Source organism: Zingiber officinale, chromosome 3A (assembly GCF_018446385.1).
Source record: "Zingiber officinale cultivar Zhangliang chromosome 3A, Zo_v1.1, whole genome shotgun sequence".
Taxonomy (NCBI): Eukaryota; Viridiplantae; Streptophyta; class Magnoliopsida; order Zingiberales; family Zingiberaceae; genus Zingiber; species Zingiber officinale.
Genome location: NC_055990.1, coordinates 105,412,412 through 105,433,592, shown reverse-complemented (window position 1 = coordinate 105,433,592; position 21,181 = coordinate 105,412,412). Strand labels below are relative to the sequence as shown.

The following is a 21,181-nucleotide window of genomic DNA, read 5'->3' as shown; positions in this document are numbered from 1 at the left end:
ACGTGGTGTGGGCAACGATCTTCCAAGATGAGAAACCACCAACCACCTTCTTCTCCTCCAAGCAAGGTTCGGCCACAAAAGAAAAGCTTTACCAAGGAGAAAACCAAAATACTAACCAAGCTCCAAGAGATGCTAGCTTTCTCCTTCTTCTTCTTCTTCTCCGAGTAGTATCCGGCCACCACAAGAACTCCAAGGGAGAGGGAGAGGTTCGGCCACCACAAGAGGAAGAGAAGGAGATGATGGCCGGCCACACCAAGGAACAAAAGAGGGAGAGGAATAATAGATGTTGTGTCTTGTGAAGGCACCCTCACCCCTTCTTTTATATTCCTTGGCCTAGGTAAATTAGGAAATTTAATTACAATAAATTTTCCTTAATTTCCTTGACATGATTTAATTGAGAAAAATAAAATAATATTTCCCCAATTAAATAATGATGGCCGGCCAAATCAATAGGAAGCAAATTAGACAAGTTTCAATCAACAATTAAAACTTTCCTTATTTGTTTCCGGAAATTTTAAAAAATAAAATTTCTCTTTAAAATCTCTTCATGGTTAATAAAAGGAAATATCTATAATTTTAATTTTATTAACATGTGAATAATTTTAAAGAGAAAATAAAACATCTCTCCAATCTACAAATAAGGAAAGAGATCTAATCTCTTTCTTTAATCTTTGTAAATCTTTACAAGAGAGATATTTTAATTTTAATTCTCTTTAAATTAAATCTTCCACATAATAATAAAATTAAAATTAAATTTCTTTTTAAATTAATTATGGCCGGCCCTACTAGCTTGGGTCGGCCACCCTAAACCATGCTTAGGCCGGCCCTAGCTTGGTTCCCAAGCTAGCTTGGCCGGCCCCCTTTAGGTGGGTATAGAAGGTGGGTATATGTGGGTATAGTACTCTATAAATAAGAGGCTACGATAGGGACCGAGAGGAGGAATTGGTTTTGGTCTCCCGATAAAATTAAGCATCCCATGTTCGCCCCGAACACACAACTTAATTTTATCAATGATAATTCATTCCACTAGAGAACTATTATTGAACTACCGCACCAATCCCAAATTACATTTTTGGGCTCCTTCTTATTATGAGTGTGTTAGTCTCCCTGTGTTTAAGATATCGAATGTCCACTAATTAGGTGAGTTACTGACAACTCATTTAATTAATATCTAAGTCCAAAAGTAGTACCACTCAACCTTATTATCATGTCGGACTAAGTCCACCTGCAGGGTTTAACATGACAATCTTTATGAGCTCCTCTTGAGGACATTATCAACCTAGTATCACTAGGACACAGTTTCCTTCTATAATCAACAACACACACTATGAGTGATACCATTTCCCAATTTATCGGGTTTATTGATTCATCGAACTAAATCTCACCCATTGATAAATTAAAGAAATAAATATCAAACATATGTGCTTGTTATTATATTAGGATTAAGAGCACACACTTCCATAATAACTGAGGTCTTTGTTCCTTTATAAAGTCAGTATAAAAAGAACGACCTCAAATGGTCCTACTCAATACACTCTGAGTGTACTAGTGTAATTATATAGTCAAGATAAACTAATACCTAATTACACTACGACCTTCTAATGGTTTGTTCCTTTCCATTCTGGTCGTGAGCTACTGTTTATAATTTATAAGGTACTGATAACATCATCTTCTGTATGTGACACCACATACTATGTTATCTACAATATAAATTAAATGAACAACTACAAACAAATGTAGATAATTAGACCAAATGTGATTCTTTATTCATAATGAATGTTTACAAAGCTTAGGCTTTCAGTATACACTCCAACAAGTCAAAGGCCGGATATACATATCCGAACAAACCACCTCTCAAAAGTAGGGTTTCCAACATAAACTCGGGTGGCTACAGAACCGATCGGACTTATGGGGTTCAACTCTCTACTTCTCCAATGAAAGGTTCTAAGTATAAAATCGATCGGTCCTAGTGCTGGTCAGACTTATAGGGCCTAGTTCCCCACTTCTCCAATGTATGGTTTTCAGCATAAACCCGATCAGTCCCATCCCCAGTCGAACTTACGGGGCTCAGCTCCCCGCTTCTCCAATGTAAAGTTCTTAGCATAAATTTGGGCGACCTTAAAGTCGACCGGGCATACGGGCTCAGCTCCCCACTTCCCCTGTGCAAGTTTCTCAACATAGAGTCGACCGACCATACAGGGTCAGCTCTCCAGTTCTCCTATGTAAGTCTCTCAGTATACAACTGGTCGGGCCCTAGAGCTGGTCGGACATACGGGGCCTCGCTCCCCACTTTTCCAATGCAAGTCTCTCAGTATACATCCGCCCGGACCCAAAGCCGGTTAGACTCCATTAGGAGACAACATTGTCAGAGAATCGTAACAATTTATCAAATAATAACAACTACTTACCAGAGAATATTCTTTTATTCTGGCATATACACGCAATTGAACCTTCCTCTGCCTAGAGGAGGACTGTTGTACGTACTCTTCACCCGACATATTATAACACTAGACATTGTTTGCTGTCTCATTATTACATAGGTTATGAGAAGTGGTATAAAAAGGGGTCCTCTCCGTTGGCCAGATATACTCACGCATTCAAAGGCACTCAAATATCATAGTTTTACTGTTCTACTGTTCATCTTCTTCTCCATTTTTCTTGGCTCCTATTTTTTGACTTGAGCATTAGAGTGTCTGTGCCAGGGATCTCTTTTTTTTGGTTCTTGCTCTAACATTCTCATTAGCTCTGCCTGTGGTATGCACAGGTCCACAGCTTCCAGCTCCCGATCTGTAGCTTCCAGCTCAAAGTCTCTCTCTTGTCAACATTCCAACCTCAACACTGGCCCCTCCGTCTACTCAACTTATGAACAAAATCACATGGTTTATTAGCAATCATCATCATCATCCGGCTGTATTCGTTCCATATGTTTGGAGCCAGGAACACTTTGCCTATCTTTCGTCTATCTTTCTGCAAAATCTTGAAGTTACTTGCATAAACACTTGACTATAGTTGGGTTATCAAAAGAGTCGTAGAAACTTGTCCATTTTGAGATGTCAAATTATTTAGGTCACTCCACATTCTTTGTATAATAACTGAAACTCGAAAACATGAATTTTCTTGACCTAGAAATTTTGTTCCAAAACTTGTTTTGTTCTATCAGTGAGCATTTGTTATGTACAATGTCCGTCCTTCTTTTGTTCTATGCAAAACACGGCTACTTCAAACTTTTCGATGAACTTGAGTTTTTTTAAACAAAAACTTCATTGGTTGAGAATCATAAAATGTTCAATTTTTCTATTATGTTATTAGCATTTTTTAATGGTCTGAACCTCCTCTATTTTGATAGATATAAGTAGATCTGACTATGATTCGAAATTGACAATTCGATCGTTTGAAATTGTCGGTCAACCCTTAAGATGGTTACATTCACGGTGCAGAACCATAGGTTATGGTTCAGTCACACGACCGTTCAAAATTATTATTATTTTATTTTAAAAAATATTTTAAAATTTATAAGAAAAGTGAGAGGTGAGCAACATTAATGATCACCACCACCCTCTATTTCATCTCCTCCTTCCCCCCACTTCACATTGCCTTCGTCGCCCATGGCCCCATACCATATCAGCTGCTTTAGTATAGCGACGCAACAAAAAATATCAGTAAAATGGGAAAAAATGGTTAAATCGGTGGTTTGAACCACTAGTTAGAATTCGGGTCATAGTTAATTTTGAGTCAAAATCGAGTTTCAACCTATTTAACCAAGTCAATCGGTAACTAGCCTGTTGACCTAGATCCAGATCAAGTCTAGATACAAGATGGACGTGCCCACCTATTTTCTGTTATATGTTAATTTACATGATCATTATATTTATTATATGAAACGAACCTTGAAATTTATATATTTTACATACTTGAGCTTGATGAGGAAACCATTGTAATGCAATTATTTTGCATATATGATTTCTCTCTTCTTTTATTTTTTTTTATGAAAGCACACAATTCATGATATGATGGACATTATTATGCTTTCAATTTATAGTAGAGAAAGGACCAATATATGTATATAACTTCTTTATTTCTGTACATCCATCATGCATCAATTATAATGATTATTATTATTTACATATGTTATAAATAATAATCATTATTATTTTAAAGGTGAGTTACATTTGATTAGTAACTTCAATTGCATGAAGTTAACATTCTCTACTTGGCCTAAAATTGGATAAATTAAAACTTAAAGTATTAATATGATGCATTATAACTTTAAACATAAAAAAACTCATCCTTTTAAAATATTATAATCATCTTAGAATATAGAACACTAAATACGAGTGATAGCGGTTGTACATTATACATTATACTTCCATCTATATACCATAAACATTAACATCCTATCATACTAAGTCTCTAAATGAACATATAATTTCATAATGATCTACAATAATGTTTCTAGACAATTCTGTTGGAGTGTATACTGAAAGTCTAAACTTTGTAAACATTCATTATGAATAAAGAATCATATTTGGTCAAATTGTCTACATTTAGTTGTAGTTGTTTAATTAATTTATATTGTAGATAACATAGTATGTGATGTCATATGCAGAAGATAATGTTATCAGTACCTTATAAATTATAAACAGTAGCTCGCGACCAAAATGGAAAAGAACAAACCATTAGAAGGTCGTAGTGTAATTAGGTATCAGTTTATCTTGACTGTATAATTACACTAGTACACTCAGAGTGTATTGAGTAGGATCATTTGAGGTCATTTCTTTTATACTGACTTTATAAAGAAATAAAGATCTCGGTTATTATGGAAGTGTGTGCTCTTAATCCTAATATAATAACAAGCACATATATTTAATATTTATTTCTTTAATTTATCAATGGGTGAGATTTAGTTCGATGAATCAATAAGCCCGATAAATTGGGAAATGGTATCACTTATAGTGTGTATTGTTGATTATAGAAGGAAACTGTGTCATAGAGATACTAGGTTGATAATGTCCTCAAGAGGAGCTCATAAGGATTGTCATGTTAAACCCTGCAGGTGGACTTAGTCTGACATGACGATAAAGTTGAGTGGTACTACTCTTGGACTAAGATATTAATTAAATGAGTTGTCAGTAACTCACTTAATTAGTGGACATTCGATATCTTAAACACAGGGAGACTAACACACTCATAATAAGAAGGAGCCCAAAAATGTAATTTGGGATTGGTGCGGTAGTTCAATAATAGTTCTCTAGTGGAATGAATTATTATTGATAAAATTAAGTTGTGTGTTCGGGGCGAACACAGAATGCTTAATTTTATCGGGAGACCAAAACCAATTCCTCCTCTCGGTCCCTATCGTAGCATCTTATTTATAGAGTACTATACCCACCTATACCCACCTTCTATACCCACCAATAGGGGGCCGGCCAAGCTAGCTTGGGAACCAAGCTAGGGCTGGCCTAGGTATAAATTGGGGTGGCTGGCCCTAGCTTGAACCCAAGCTAGAGGGGTCGGCCATATTAATTTAAAAAGGGATTTTAATTTTAATTTTTATTTTGTAGGAGATATAATTTATTAAAGAGAATTAAAATTAAAATATCTCTCTTGTAAAAGATCTACAAAAGATTAAAGAAAGAGATTAGATCTCTTTCCTTATTTGTAGATTGGTGAGATATTTTATTTTCTCTTTAAAAATTATTCACATGTTGTAAAATTAAAATTATAGAAATTTCCTTTTATCAACCATGAAGAGATTTTTAAAGAGAAATTTTAATTTTAAAAATTTCCGGAAACAAATTAGGAAGTTTTAATTGTTGATTAAAACTTGTCTAATTTATCTCTTTTAATGTGGCCGGCCATTAGAGATTAAATTGGGAAATTTTATTTTATTTTTCTCAATTAAATCATGTCAAGGAAATTAAGGAAATTTTATTGTAATTAAATTTCCTAATTTACCTAGGCCAAGGAATATAAAAGAAGGGGTGAGGGTGCTTTCACAAGACACAACCTCTATTATTTTCTCTCCCTCTTTTATTCTTTGGAGTGGCCGGCCATCCTCTTCCTCTCTCCCTCTTTGTGGTGGCCAAAACTCTCAAAGGCTTGGAGCTCTTGTGGCGGCCGGATAATACTTGGAGAAGAAGAAGGAGAGAAAGCTAGCATCTCTTGGAGCTTGGTTGGTATTTTGTTCTTCATCCTTGGTTAAGATTTTTGTGGCCGAACCTAGCTAGGAGGAGAAGAAGGTGGTTGGTGGTTTCTCATCTCGGAAGATCGTTGCCCACACAACGTCCGAGGTTAGAAGAGGAATACGGTAGAAGATCAAGAGGTCTTTCTAATAGGTATAACTAGTAATTTTTCTTTCCGCATCATACTAGTTATTTTTGGAAATAATACCAAATACAAGAGGCTTACGATTATAGAATTTCGAATATATTTTTCGATGTTGTGTACTTTTGTTTTTTCTTTTCCTTGTGATTTGATTGTTCTTTTCGGTTAACCTAAAGTTATTTTAGGAAATTAAATATTAGCTTTCTATAAAAGGTTTTGTCTAGTCGGTGGTGGTTGCTCCCATATCCAAGAAGGCCATGTGCCTCGCCACGTCAGTACTGGGAACCGATTATGGAAATTAATATTTAATGGAATTAATAACTTAAGGTGATTTGGGTCGAACGTGTTAAGTTCCGCAGGAGACCCAAGTCAAAACCTAAAAGAACGAATAGATTAAGTTTTGGATCAAACGTGTTAAGTTCCGCAGGCGATCCAAAATTTAATTTAAAAGAACACATGGTAGCTAGGAAAAAGTTCAGACCTTTGTACAAAATTTTTGTACAGTGGAACCTCTAGGTTTTCCGAGTAGCAACCAACAATTGGTATCAGAGATAGGGTTTGCCTCTGTGTATTTGGTATTAGGTTAATTATGCACATGTCATACATAATTTAGGTAGGTTAATAGTAGGATGTGCTAACTTTGTGGATGCAAGATCCAACTATTATGACTTTTAGTTATTATGTGTGTGATTGGACCCTTGGACATGTCAAGGGCATTTATATGTGTGTGCATGATTGTATTAAAATACAGCAGGAGCTGTATTTAGTTTTATTAGGATTTTATTTTTGATCTAGATACATGTACATTCCTTTTATGGAATATAGGATCAAAATGTAAAATTCTATTTATGTCGCGGATCGAATCTTGCAAAGCGTGGAACCTTCTAAGGACCAGAGGCGCAGCGGAACTAGGAGCAAGATGGATGCGACAGCTAGACCCGGTGGCGGTGGCCAAATATGGCAGCAGCTTGGGATGACAATATACGGAGGACAACTAGAGATAAAAGCCATAATAGTTGAAAATTAGATTTTCTATTTATTGCTTTTATATTATGCTGTGTGTATATGTTAGTTTACATGTTTAGTAGGCTAGCATAGTTAAAATTCCTCATTTATAAATAACTAAGTGGGAGAGGGATTTTAAATAAATCCCATGGTCTCCATTATTGGTTTGTAAGTGATGCAAACAAGCTTGCTCGTTGGCTCGAGTGCCTTCCACCATAACAGATGAGCTTGTTTGTGGATCACTAGAACAGACTTCCATTTTGGATGACTATAGGAAGTTAATTAAGAGCGCGCGATCTTCCAACGGAAGGGACATAATCTTATTAATGGACTTAGTGTCAAGTAATGGTATACACTTAGACACATCTAATAGTATCCTCCCATCGAGTCATCATTATTATTTGTGTGACCAAAGACACCAACTATTAATTTTATTTGTCAAAAGTTAGGTTGACAAGATAATAAAATTAATGGGATAAAACCTCCTTTTACAAATGTTGAATTTGTATATCCACACTAACGTGGCATACAAAATTCACGGTGTTTTGAGGTGTTGGTTAATTTAAAATAGTATTGTTTGAGGAATCAATATTATTCTAAATTTAGAGTTCTGACCAAAAGTTATTTGTGATTCTTAGGATGACTTTCAATCCACTGTCCATCATACTTCAACAAAATAGACTTACTGGACCTAATTACATAGATTGGAAAAGAAACCTAGACATTGTTCTTACTGTTGAAAGCTATAAATTTGTACTGACTGAGCAGTGCCCTGAAGCACCTACTGGTGAATCTACCCAAGAGGAGATTGAATATCATAGGAAATGGGTAAAAGCAGATGAGATGGCGCGGTGTTACATTTTAGCTTCAATGTCAAATGTATTGCAACATCAACATCAAGATTTACCAACAACCTATGATATTATGAACAATCTCAAGGAACTCTTTGGTCATCAGGATAGGGCTTCTAGGCAAGAAGCCATGAGAAAGATAATTGTTAGGATCGATGATCGCGGCTAGAGAGGGGGGTGTGAATAGCCGACCCCAAATTCTTTCGTTTCTTCCTACGATTAGGGTTAGTGCAACGGAAATAAACAATAGAAACGATAAAGGAGAAGCAAACCTCAACACGAAGATGTAACGAGGTTCGGAGATGATACTCCTCTCCTCGGCGTGTCCGTAAGGTGGACGAAGCCTATCAATCCGTCGGTGGATGAGTCCCCGGAAAACCGGCTAATATAAACTCCTTATGGGTGGAGAAACCTCGCCACAAAAGCTTACAACAGCAAGAAGGAGTACAACAGTAGAGAAAGCAAACAAGAACAATCGAAATGTAAAACCCCTTTGCTTGCCTTCTCGTTGTCGACTGGAATCCTGATGAAGCAGCAACTTCTCGGATCCAAGCTCAGCTAGAAAACCAGCAGGAAGCTCACCCGAAGCTTCGGCAGTGAGAGCTCAGCAAAGCGCTCGCAAAAGGAACCAGGAAGAACTTGCAGAAGCAAGAAGGAAGAAGAGTATATCTTTACTGTAGAAGCCCTTGAACTCCTTTTATATCCTGCACTCAACCTGCACTGCACCTGCGAAGAACAGAAGACAGAAGACTAGCCGTTGTGTCACAACGACTAGGACCTGGACCGATCAGGCACACTCCTGATCGGTCCAGACCTTCTCTGATCGGTCTTGGGGACCGATCAGGACCTATGCTGATCGGTCCCCAGACCGATCAGCACACTTCACAGAGAGTTTGCGCAACTCTCTGTGCGTGCCCTGATCGGTCCCGGGGACCGATCAGGCTTCATGCTGATCGGTCCCCAGACCGATCAGGCTTCATGCTGATCGGTCCCCAGATCGATCAGTAAGCTCACAGAGGCACTGATCGCTTTCTGATCGGTCTCTAGACCGATCAAGAAACCACAGTATCACTGGATCGGTCACCAGACCGATCCAGGTCTTGGTTTTTGCCCAAACCAAGTCCAAACCAATATCCGGTCAACCTTGACCTATTGGTACATCATGCTTAGCATCCGGTCACTCCCTTGACCTTCTAAGACTCCCCACCAAGTGTCCGGTCAATCCCTTTGACCCACTTGGACTTTTCTCTTCGTGCCAAGTATCCGGTCACTCCCTTGACCTACTTGACCTTCACAATACCAGATGTCTGATCACCCTTGATCCATCTGGATTTTCCCTTGCCCAGCTTCACTCACCAGGACTTTCACCTAGCTTCACTCATTAGGGTTTTCACCTGGCTTCACTCACCAGGTTTTCCAATCTGCCCGGCTTCACTCACCAGGACTTTCCCACTGCCTGGCTTCACTCACCAGGACTTTCCCACTGCCTGGCTTCACTCACCAGGACTTTCTGAACTGCCTGGTTTCACTCACCAGGACTTTCCGAACTGCCTGGTTTCACTCACCAGGACTTTCAGAACTTCCTGGCTTCACTCACCAGGACTTTCCGAACTGCCTGGCTTCACTCACCAGGACTTTCCCTTTCACCTAGCTTCACTCACTAGGATTTTCATTCTGCCTAACATCCCAGTTAGGACTTCCCAGTAAAGTATCCGGTCAACCTTGACCTACTTGACTCTTCTTCATTCAACCTGATCAGACCTTGATCAGTATCTCTCCGCATGGACAACTGCACCTGCATTGTCCATGTCTACATGTCTTTCTGTATTGTCAAACATCAAAACCATGACCAAGGTTTACGCTTGGTCAACTAGGTCAACCTTGACCTACTGGAAATTGCACCAACAATCTCCCCCTTTTTGATGTTTGACAATACCTTTAAGTTAGGCTAATCCAATAGCCTCAACTTTCCTCATGCCACTAGGTAATGAAACATAAGTTACAACCTTATATTCTTCTTCTAAGAAGGCAACCTCCTTCTTAGATAATGAAGGCCTAACTTAAACCCTTCATTCTCCCTCTATTGGCACACATCAACAAATTCTCCCCCTGAAGAGTAAGTTATCGTTGTTCACAACTTCACTCGTTGTGATCAACAAACTTTCCCACTAACTCCAATGTTCTTCCTTGAACATTCTCTAGACATTCTCCATTCTCCCCCTTTTTGACACACATCAAAAAGAGTGAATCAAGGTCAAGAGTTTCTTCCTAATGAAAGTCCCATACCTTTCATTGAAACCCTTAATTTCCCCCTTGATACTAAATTCAACAATCAACTTAGTGATAATCCCATATCACTCATCCTCAAAAATTTCGACGAGTAAAAACTCCCCCTAAAATTCAACTCCTCCTTGACTAATAGGTAAAACTCCCCCTAAAGGTCAACTCCCCCTTGACCATTGCACCAATAATGTCTCGGAGAGTTTCAAACCTTTAGAACTCTAAAACACCAATTCCCGAGCTGAAATTTCAGACAACCAATCGAATTTCAGCAACTTGGCACGCCCTGATCGGTCACCAGACCGATCAGGGATTCCCTGGATCGGTCACGGTGACCGATTTAGGCACCCCTGGACCGATCAGGATCCCCTCTAATCGGTCCACAACTCTGATTTCTGATTTCTGATTTCTTCTCCCGAAATTCAGAAACCTCTAGAAAATCACAGAAAATTTTAAAAATTGTAAAATTTTGAGGATACATTCCTCATAACATATACTATCATGGAAAAATAATTTTCTATGAAAATAAGTTCCATTTTCAACGTTTGATACAAAGTTCAAAAGTCTTTGAAATATCTCAAAGTTAACTTATCTTTGTATCAACTTGTTCAATGATGAATGCTATCACTAGAAAAACTTCATCAAGGTTTTTCAAATCAATTTTGAAATGATTTTAAACCCTTTAATTTAGGACCACCATCTTAGGGCTATATGTACATGACTTGTACATAAGCTTTCCCTATGATCCCCATTTCGAATTAGGCTCATCTAGGTACAAGAACTATGCACCTTGATCCTAACTTATGATCCTAATATCTCACACACATCTAAGGTGTATAAAACACATCCAAGTCAATTTTGATGTGAGATATGGGTTTAGGTTAGCTTAATCTAAGTTCTCATGCATTTTTCTAAATAACAATTTGATCTCCATATCAAATTATGTTTTAGTCCTTAAATCAATTTCATTGATCATTAATGTACAAGATGATGACATGACATATAATTGTATCATAAATGGAAACATGTGCCAATGTCATGATGTCATGGCATAAAGTATGAAACTTAAATAAATCATGACATTTAACTAACCTAAGCATTATCATGACATCTCAAATGATCATAAAATAAATATGATGTCATGACATGGCATATGACAAACAATATATGGCAAATAACATGTCAAGGTATAGAAAATACCTAATTCTAGCCTTAGTTGCCATTTTTGATAATTTTGATCATTTTGCCATAAATTCTATATTCCTAAGTGTAATAGACCTAAAATCATATCCTCAAGACTTTTAGATCACTGTGTGCCAACTAGATTGACTCTAGAAAATTCCTCAAATGTGGTTGGCACATTCTAATCACCTTAGGAATAATTTTTCATTTCATTTCCAAGGCTTGATTACACCTTGAAAATTTCTAAAGTGCCACCTTTTGCCATGATTAGGTTAACTACCTATTCAAGTAAGGTTGGCACACCCTAACTAATCTAGCGTGATGAAATCACGCTCCTAGGAACCCAATACCTATTGGAGCTCATTGGGTTCACTAAATATTCACTACGGATGACTTCCCTAGCAACCCTCCTAATGACCCTCCTAGGCTTTAAAGCCTTGGTCATTTGGGACTCATCAAGATCAACTCTAGGGGTGACTCCCCTTGTGACCTTGGTGATGGTCTTTCTAGCCCTAGGTCTTGTTCCATAATCGAATGGAACATTGTGATAAGTGGGCTTGACCACTTGGGACTTAGGTTTGTGACCCAAACCTTTCTTGTCCTTGGGCTTTGGTTTTTGCCCCTTAGACCCTATATTTGACTTTTGTAAATTTTTAAGGGTCTTTTCTAACATGTCAAGTCTTGACCTCAAGACTTGATTTTCCTTCTTTAATACCTCAAGACTTGATTTGTCATTTTTCTTTGAGGCATTCCTAGGCATGTGTCTAGTTGATTTGGGATTCCTACCTAGGTTTTCCTTAGCCTTAGATGGGTTAATTCTAGGGTTGACTTTCCTAGTGTTATCCTTATCTAGGCTCACATGTTTGGCACCTAAGCATGTGTATTGATTCCTATAATTAACATGCTTATCATTCTTAACAATAGCAATAAGGCTACTAGCATGTGTCTTATTATTATTGCAATAATGTGCCTTAGAGATTACCTTAGGGTTTGCCTTAGCTCCCCCTATCGATGTGCTCGTCTTCTTGTCCTTGTGAGGTTGCCTCCCCCTCGGACATTGGCTCCGATAATGTCCCCTTCGCTTGCATTGGAAGCACACCACGTGCTCCTTGCCCTTGCGTGTTGGGACTCCGGCTTCCTTGACCTTTGGCGCCGGTGGAGTCTTTCTAACCCTCTTTGGACATTTACTCTTGTAATGTCCAAATTCCCTACACTCAAAGCACATTATGTGTAATTTATTTGAAATTGAAATGCTTGAGTTACCTAGGGTTGAGGATGGATGAAGGCTTTCTCCTTCATCCCTTTCGGAGGTAGAAGCTTCTTCTTCTTGCTCCGAACTTGAAGAAGAACTCTCCTCTTCTTCTTCTTTAGATGTTGAGTGACCCTCAACTTCTAAATCCATTCCTCCATGAAGTGAGCTACTTGGCTCACTTGACTCCTCTTCATGACTTGAAGTGGAGTTCTCCTCATGGAACTTTGCCAAGTTGTTCCACAACTCCTTGGCATCGTTATATCCACCTATCCTACACAAAACATCATTAGGTAAAGAAAATTCAAAAATTTTCAATACCTCATCGTTGACTAGGGATTGGTGGACTTGTTCCTTGGTCTACTCCTTCTTCTCTAGGGTTTCTCCTTTCTTGTCCATCGGAAGCTTGAAACCTAATTGAACACAACTCCAATTTTCAAGGTTAGTCATAAGAAAGTACTTCATTCTTACCTTCCAAAACGCGAAGTCGTCGCGGTCATAGAAAGGTGGAATGGTGATGTCTTCTCCGAGTTGATCCATCTCTAGCTTGTGCTCCCTCGGGTGTTAATCCGGCGAAGAGCGACCTCGCTCTGATACCACTTGTTAGGATCGATGATCGCGGCTAGAGAGGGGGGTGTGAATAGCCGACCCCAAATTCTTTCGTTTCTTCATACGATTAGGGTTAGTGCAGCGGAAATAAACAATATAAACGATAAAGGAGAAGCAAACCTCAACACGAAGATGTAACGAGGTTCGGAGATTATACTCCTACTCCTCGGCGTGTCCGTAAGGTGGACGAAGCCTATCAATCCGTCGGTGGATGAGTCCCCGGAAAATCGGCTAATATAAACTCCTTATGGGTGGAGAAACCTCGCCACAAAAGCTTACAACAGCAAGAAGGAGTACAACAGTAGAGAAAGCAAACAAGAACAATTGAAATGTAAAACCCCTTTGCTTGCCTTCTCGTTGTCGATTGGAATCCTGATGAAGCAACAGCTTCTCGGATCCAAGCTCAGCTAGAAAACCAGCAGGAAGCTCACCCGAAGCTTCGGCAGTGAGAGCTCAGCAAAGCGCTCGCAGAAGGAACCAGGAAGAACTTGCAGAAGCAAGAAGGAAGAAGAGTATATCTTTACTGTAGAAGCCCTTGATCTCCTTTTATATCCTGCACTCAACCTGCACTGCACCTGCGAAGAACAGAAGACAGAAGACTAGCCGTTGTGTCACAACGGCTAGGACCTGGACCGATCAGGCACACTCCTGATCGGTCCAGACCTTCTCTGATCGGTCTTGGGGACCGATCAGGACCTATGCTGATCGGTCCCCAGACCGATCAGCACACTTCACAGAGAGTTTGCGCAACTCTCTGTGTCACGCCCCAGAGGAGTCTCTGTCCGAAGAAATTTCGGCAGCATCTCCCCTGTACGGCGGACAATCTGAAACTTTTCTACAAGCACTATATACCTCAGCCACATGCGGCTGGAATAATAACAATAAAAGAAAACAAACACCACGCAGTTAATAATAAAGCAGCCCACTCGACTGTACCAAAACCAAAACACAAAACTGCTAGCCGGCTAGGCTTACACAACCAATAACAAATACAAAACACCACATAACAACATCAACTCTCCAAAAATAAAACCAGAGTACAGAGCTAAACAAACTGAAACATAAAACAAACAAAACATATGTGAACCGATAAGTCCTCTGATGTGACGTGGGGACCAGCAGACAGGATACTCCAAGCGACACCAAAACCAACCTGGTACCTGAAAAAGATAGTATCAACGGGGGTGAGTTCAACAACTCAGCGAATACCAATGGACATGAGTAGTAAGATATATCTAACAGCAACAATCATGGAATACAGCTTCCTAAACATATATAGGGAATACGCAAAACTGAAAGGTAACTGAGGAAGCTGTACTCACCAGGAACTCCTATCCAGACAAAAGGGTCGTCAAACCGAAAGTATCAATAATCCTGTATGCAGGTCAAAAGTATGCATCCAACCAAAATGCAACAACGAAATGCAGCAAACACAATCATAAAAATATAAATGCATCAATGCACATGATGCTAATGATGCGTCCTGGTCACCCCTGACGCCAGTCAGTCATCTCACACACAAATGGTGAGACCGAGTGGGTAGGGCTGTGACAACCGTGCTGCCGTCACTACTCCCGATGAGTGACCGAGTGGACGGATGCTGTACTCTGTCATGTGACCCCAAATCATAAATGGGGAGCTCAATGCTCTCATCTCCCGACACGATGACGGGAGGAAATCTCTGCCACCACGCCGAGTCACCCGACCAACGGAGCCAAACAGAGTCCACCGTCACGGCTACTACTGCTACACTAAATGCCGAGCCAAACAGAAGGAATCGCTCGCGGCTACCACGCTGAGTCCTCAGACCAACGGAGCCAAACAGCAGAACCGCCACACACCTGCCTGATATACCACTAAACCATGAGTGGGGGTGTGTGCAGTACATGTAACTGGCGATGGGCTCAACCATAGTGGAGCCGACAATCGCACAGCATGCAATCATGATGCATGTCACTATGCATAGCAAAAACTGATCAACATAATCATATCCATATATACAAAATGGGTACTGTAAAAGCGATGGTCACATACCAAAATCTATAGTACACAGGTCAGATAGAATATAAAAAAAAAAACCTATGTCCTGAACATAATAAGTATGGAATATCCTGATTAGCATAGAAAAATCCATATATACATAATATGGGTACCACAGTATCAGTAAGCCAAATCCACGGATCTAGGGTATACAAATCCTCTAAGGTATAACAACCTAGACCCAAATCATATCCCTCTTCCATAGCATATGTACCAACAATATACACAGATCAAAGAATCAGGGTCTAAACACCCGAATCATATATGATATACAAATAGAGGTACACAAATCTGATATGGCACAAAAACCTAAGTATCAGATAATCTAGATATATAGGCCAGAAACAACAATCCAAATCCTAGTCCTAACCTCAGTAAGCATGGTATGTCACTCTAGAAACAAAGATACTCATGGTAACAAGATAATCATGGCAACAAATCACGAGATATAAGCACGGATACATCACAGGTGACAAACCTAACATGCTAAGGATATCAAACAGTGACATACCAACGGCAAACATGTTCATTGCATGTAGTTATAAAATACTATGCATATCCAATGACAATATCATAAAAGATAAGTCAAGAGGTACCCACCTCCAATAGGAAAGATCCTATCAGTCCAAATCCGGACGTTAAGAAACTTGTCTCGCGTCAAGGTCCTGTGATAAATAGTATAATTTAGCTAAGTATAAACAAATAGCTAAATAAATTTCTAATCCATCGACCATCTAAGGTTAGTTTTATTAACCCTAATTACACCAAAAATCAACCAACATATTTAATTGTATTCATTAAGCCTTACCTCTGGATCACACAAAAGGAAGATCGCAGCGATTAGGGCTTTCTCCAACAATGTCTGCAAAGGAAATCACCATATAAGGTCTACACAGGATTTAATATAATTAACCCTATGCTTACATAACAAAAGTAATACCAATAGCTCAAACCATCGAAATCATCAAGTTCATCTTCCCATACTCACCTCAACAGTAATTAACTTAACACCAACCTTACCCATATTCCCTGATGCCTCAACACTGCTCAAATCCTATAGAACTTACTGCCAAGATCCGGAGAAGCTGCTGTGAGAAATCAGTGACAAATACCACTGTTATCAGCCAACAAATCCAACATAAGATCCGGAGAAGCAGCTGGTGGCGCAGTAGGAAAAATTACCAGTCGGGTAGGCTGACCACAACCCAACCCAGAGGAGTTAGGGTTCGGATCCAGCAACAAGAGGGAACCTAGGACAAAGGAAGGAGTCGGCTAGGCACTGCACAGTGGAGGAGTCGGCTAGGCACTGCACAGTGGAGGAGTCGGCTAGGCAGAGGGAGGGCAGAGAGAAACGGGAGAAGGGCGTCGGCGGCGCTGGGATCCCCACGGCGACAGCGGCCTGGGTCGGTCCTGGTGGCCGGCAATGTCCCGTGCGGCGGCTAGGGCTGAGGAAGAGCGGCAGTGCTCGGCGTCGGCACCAGTGGGCATAGAGCAAGCTTTCGGCGATTTTAGGGCAGGGGAAAGCTTCGGCTCGGGTGGAGAAGAAGATGAAGAAAAGGTCTTCGGGTGTGCGGCTCGGGAGGAAGAAACCGCCGGCGTCGGGCGCGAGAGAAGAAGAGTGGAGTGGATGAGGGCTCGGGCTCGGCACAGTAACGAGGAGAGAAAAAAAATATAAGGAAAAAGAAAAGGGAAAAGGAAAAGAAAAATAAAACTTTTCCTTATTAAAACTGGGTAGCCTAAACAGGCTTTTCCGGTCCCCGTTTTTATCCCCGTTAACTCGTCCGTACGAGCTCCGAAAAATTCTTGAAAAATGTCCAAAAATTTCGAAAAATTCCCTTATTAATATTCGTCATTTTTCCGATATTTTACATTCTCCCCCACTAATAAAAATTTGGTCCCCAAATTTCAGTATCCACCGTCAGCAAGTACTAATAATAGATAATAATCATTAATGCTGAACGGTAAATAAACTCACATACCTCAAGTGAAAAGATGGGGATATCGAGCTCGGATCGTATCTTCAAGCTCCCAAGTAGCCTCCTCATAAGTAATGTCAGGCTGAACTGGAACTGGAATATCTGTCAGCACATCCGTCGGGTCGGGCACGTATCTTCTCAGCATGGATACGTGGAATACATCGTGCACGCCTGACAGGGACGGTGGTAGTGCCAGTCGGTAAGCTACTGCTCCGATCCTCTCAAATATCTCGAAAGGGCCAATATACCGCGGAGCTAGCTTACCTCTGAGACCAAATCTCTTCACCCTTTTCGTGGATGAAACTCGCAGAAATACATGATCGCCAACAGAGAACTCTAGTGGTCTGCGTCTCCGATCAGCATAACACTTCTGGCGATCCTGCGCCTTTAACATTCTCCGTATGATAATACGGACCAACTCTGCCTCATGTTGTGCTCCATGAGGTCCCAACAGTTGGACCTCTCCAATCTCATCCCAAAGGACGGGTGTTCGTCAAGGTCTACCATACAACGCTTCAAACGGTGCCATCTGGATAGCCGAATGAAAGCTGTTGTTGTAGACGAATTCTACCAATGGCAAGCGGTCCTCCCAACTACCTCAAAAAAACCCAATACACCTGACCTTAACAAGTTCTCCAGAATCTGATTGGTCCGCTCTGACTATCCATCTGTCTGCGGATAAAAACTAGAACTGAGTGACCAAGACCTACTGCAGACTCTGCCAGAATCGAGACGTGTACCGGGGTCTCTATCCGAAATAATACTCAAAGGAACACCATGTAGTCTGATGATCTCTCGGCAGTACAGATCTGCCAATCGATCCAAGGAATCAGTCCTCTGAATCGTTAAGGAATGCACGAATTTGGTTAATCGATCTACGATTACCCAAATCGCGTTATGGCCTCATCGTGTCCTCGGTAAACTCAACACAAAGTCCATGATAATATGTTCCCATTTCCACTCGGGAATAGGAATCCACTGAAGTAAACCAGCTGGTCTCTGATGCTCGGACTTCACCTACTGACAGACAGACATCTCGCCACAAATTCTATGATGTCTTTATTCATACCATTCCACCAATAGGAACACCTCAAATCTTGGTACACACGGGTACCGCCTAGGTGGACAGCAAATTATGAGCGATGAGCCTCTGACAGTAACTCCTATAAGACCGGATGAGACTGAAGTACGCAAAATCTTCCTCGGAAGTGTATAACACTCTCCTCGTCTCGTGTGAACTCGGTCTGTTGCCCGGAAGCTATCTGGCTGCAAATAAACTGCAAATACTGATCAGCAGCCTAGGGCTCTCGTATCCTCGTCCTGATCAACGACCGAGCAACCATGGTAACCAGAGTACCCTGCTCTGTCGGTCCCTGCTCCTCAAGGTCTAACTCAGAGAAACCCTGAATCAAGTCCGTGACTGAAGTCCGGTGGCAAGCCAAAGTCGCTCTAGACTTCCTGCTGAGTGCATCAGCATCCACATTAGTTTTCCCAGGGTGGTAGCTAATTGTACAATCGTAGTCCTTCAGGAACTTCATCCATCTCCTCTGTCGGAGATCAAGTTCCTTCAGAGTGAACAGGTATTTGAGATTTTTATGATCAGTGAGAATCTCAAATATAATACCATATAAATAATATCGCCAAATCTTCAAGGCAAAAATAATGGCGGCCCACGACAAATCATGTACTGGGTAATTCTCCTCATGCTCCTTCAACTGCCGAGAAGTAGGAGACTACCCTATCGTGCTGCATCAGAACAGCGCTCAAACCCTGAATAGATGCGTCGGCGCAGAGGACATATCCGTTCTCTCCAGAAGGTAAAACCCAAAAATCGGAGCCGACACTAGTCTCCACTTCAGCTCCTAGGAGCTGGTCTTGTCATCCTCAGTCCAAGTGAACTTCACGCCTTTCTAGGTCAGGCGTGTAAGTAGCATAACTATGCGAAAGAAACCCTCGACGAAAGGTCTGTAATATCCTGTCAGTCCCAAGGACTGCGGATCTCCTGCACTGATTTCGGCTGCTCCCAACGGTAACAACCTCTATCTCCTGTGGAACCACGGTACACTCCTACTGGTGATCGTGTGTCCCAAACATCATCTCATAAGACAATCCAAATCAGCACTATTGATAATCACATATAGATATTCTCGTCGAATCATCTCTAGATCTATGCAAAGGTGGTGCACGTGACTCACCTCGGATCCGAAATAGATCACCACATCGTCAACAAAGACAATGGAAACCAATCTAAACATCCTAGGAATACCCATATCATCGAGTCTATGATAACATCTAGGGCACCATAAGCACTAATGGTAAAACCAAGACACAAAATGTCCGTATCACAGACATTCCTAACCATGAGATCCTCAACAATAAATAGATCTAATCACCAACGATATATAATCATCAAAGAATAGAACCTCCAGTGTGAGAGCAATGCTCTATCACACGAAATATCATACATGTGGGAGCAACGCTCTACCACAAGAAATCCTCCATATGTGGGAGCAACGCTCCACCACAAATAATCCAGAATATATATCCACAATAAATATGGGAGCAATGCTCCGCTACAAACAATCCGAAATATGTGGGAGCAACGCTCACCACAACAATCCAGAATATGTGGGAGCTACGCTCTACCACAAACGATCCATAACATGTGGGAGCTACGCTCTACCACAACAATACATAAGTGCCCAAGCACCTAACTATCTAGCTAGAGACTGCACAAGATCTCTCTACCACAGATCAATGTGGGTAGCCTAGGGTATAACCACCCAGTAAGCAAATCTAATCCATAGTCAACTCTATCATCCTCCTAGTGGGTCGGTCACCCACTAATGGGAGAATTAGTTGACAGGGTATAACGACCAATATCATAATGTAGACATTTAATATTCTACATTTAACATAGGTAGAATTATCATGATGCTACCAACCATACATCTGACACACGTGCACACACAACATAGGTATGATCAACATAATCCTCTAATTAGTCCACACCCAACATACTCACAATATAGGTGTAAATCACCGTGATATCTCCAACAATACATACCGAACCCGTGTGCATATATCATCGTAGGTAAAATCAACAATACCCCCAAACAACACTCACATGACAAATATACACATATGCCAAGAGTATAATCAATATATACTTCCAATAAGGCATACTAAAACCCAGGTGCATTTACAAATCGCACATAATCAACAAGATACCTCCAATATGTCAATCAGACACGTACAACTAACTAAATAGCTATAATCCACAAGGAACCTACAATAACCATATCTAGATGGGAATACCCACACTATCCACAAATGAACTATCCATCATAGAACTCCTTCAACTCATAACAACCATATGTACACTTCATATATATGCATAATCAACATATTTAATCCAATCTATCACACAAATCATATGCCACCTTCTAAGTTATCCAATCAGGTACATACAGTCTAAAATTAAAGTATCCATAGAATATGATACATCGATCCTCCATAGACTGACCAAAATCGACAATGATATACGATCAACTCGTTTTTCCATCCAGTACAAAACATGTACTCAAATGTACTTTAGATACCAAACTAAGCACAAACTACCCAAAGATTCAGATCGGACCAATAAAGCTAAATCGGTCATCTAT

At 40.4% G+C, this 21,181-nt stretch overlaps 1 long non-coding RNA gene across 2 annotated transcripts; it reads right to left on the bottom strand.

The window, feature by feature from the left end:
- Positions 1–16,138: 16,138 nt before the first annotated feature.
- LOC122053932 lies at positions 16,139–16,834 on the bottom strand. Of its 2 annotated transcripts, none has more exons than XR_006132452.1 (3): positions 16,723–16,834; positions 16,349–16,628; positions 16,139–16,205 (listed from the first exon to the last, which is right to left on the bottom strand). It is a non-coding gene; the product is annotated as an uncharacterized LOC122053932 (long non-coding RNA). The 2 variants fall into 2 exon arrangements; XR_006132453.1 differs by having other exon boundaries at positions 16,349–16,625.
- Positions 16,835–21,181: the final 4,347 nt, after the last annotated feature.